The sequence below is a fragment of the Hydra viridissima genome, unplaced genomic scaffold (assembly GCF_058129835.1).
Source record: "Hydra viridissima isolate aposymbiotic clone 2 unplaced genomic scaffold, HvirCarnegie_v1 scaffold_1, whole genome shotgun sequence".
Lineage (NCBI taxonomy): Eukaryota > Metazoa > Cnidaria > Hydrozoa > Anthoathecata > Hydridae > Hydra > Hydra viridissima.
Genome location: NW_028324300.1, coordinates 33,641,854 through 33,643,688, shown reverse-complemented (window position 1 = coordinate 33,643,688; position 1,835 = coordinate 33,641,854).

Sequence of the window (1,835 nt, the reverse complement as noted above, 5' to 3'; positions counted from 1 at the left end):
GCTTAGGGTTGGCCACTGCGACCGAGGCCACACTTCTTTCTTTTCCTAAAATAAGAATGGTTTACAGGATAATTCGATAATTATCCTAATAATTATTACATATTTATTGGATAATTAAATAAATCAAAATTTTCGCTACGAAAACTTTTTTTCACAACAATATTTCTTTTTAAATAAAAATTACCTACAAATTCGACGTATAACTTGAACCACAATTTTTATTCCTTAGATCAAGTTAAAAGGGATAATTCCGAGAGTCATTGTCAATTGCATGTAGTTTTTGTATTAACTCAGTATGCTGGAATTCTGTTAAGCAGAAGTGGTTTTCGGTGATACCGGACGATAATATAGTTAAAGAACGCATAATTTTGTGTAGAGTTTGTACATTTAGTTTGCTCTCTTTTATCTCTTCAGTATTTCATACTTCGTCACCTTCATTATCTTTGAGCATTTCATTACAAAGATTAAAAAAAGAAACATATTTCTCAAAAAAATTCTTAAGGATTAAAATGATTACAATTTTCCATGGATAGATTACTCACCATTTCTTCATTGCCTTAAAATGTCTTAGATCTTGAAGCCATTCCACGTTGTCATAACGTGATAGTTGACTAACTTTTTCCAGCAAGATTTTTCAGATTTTAGAATTCATGGTATAAAATTTGTAAAATATTAAAAATAAATGTTAAAAATATTGTTTTAGTAATCAAAATCTTTAAAAGAAATTTTTTTTTCTTCTGGCCTCAGTTTCATGATCCAACGTTAACATCACAATTTTTTAGCGAATCTCGGAAGTTTTAAACCAAATTTTATTTTAAAAGAAATTACTCAGATTTAGCTCTTGTAAACATTTGAAAAACTAAAAAAATCTACATTTTAGATGTTTGAATGAACTTATATTAGGTCTTTAGCCTTTAACGCCATTTTTATGTTTTATAAACAAATTCAGTTTGTAATTGAAACAAAAAGAGAAAAACAAAACTTATTCAATTTTTTTGGTTTTACATCAAGATAAAACATTTCTCATTAGTTTATCATTTATATAAAGTTTTCATTTTATATAACCAGTGTTTGGCATTTAATCTTTTGCCAGTTAAGCTTTAATTAAATTAGTAGTGAATATCTAAAATCCCTTTCAATTACCCTATACTGATTTGTTTTAAGCAGTAAAACGTAAATATTCCTGACAAACATTTGTGATGAGATTGCCCAATTATTGAAAGCAGCTTTAGTTTCTGCAGTTATGGCCATCATCATTTCTTATCTTTTATCAAACGATGTTGCGTCTACAATAACAGCTTCTCTTTTAATTTCAAAGAGAATGTTTTAATTAAGGTCACTGTTTTTTTTTTGCACGCTAAAATTGCTTATTCTTTACCTTTATAACGGATGACAACTAAAAAACGAGACTGGATTTAAAGACACATATCTCTTTAAAGAAGTAGGATAAAACAAAAAGGAAAAATGTTCTAGAAAGTATTTTTATTCTAGTTTTTATATATATAATAAGTTGTTCTAAATTAAACCATTTCTTCTGACTTTATCAACTAGGCCTGGTATAGACTGAGCTAGGCTCCGTATAAGCTCAATATCAATTTTATTAAGACAATAATTGATTCTAGAACGTAATTTTTTAAGATTTTCTGCATGCCAACATGGCCTACTATATTACACGGCCGTATATGTTACATTTTAGAGGCCGATTCTAAGAGGCCTATTTATAAATAAGATGGCTGCGCAATTACAGAGAAAAAACATATCTCATGCGAAATAAATGTAATATTACGAGTACAAATAAAAAGTATTCACAGAAAACTGGCATTTTGTGTTTTCAT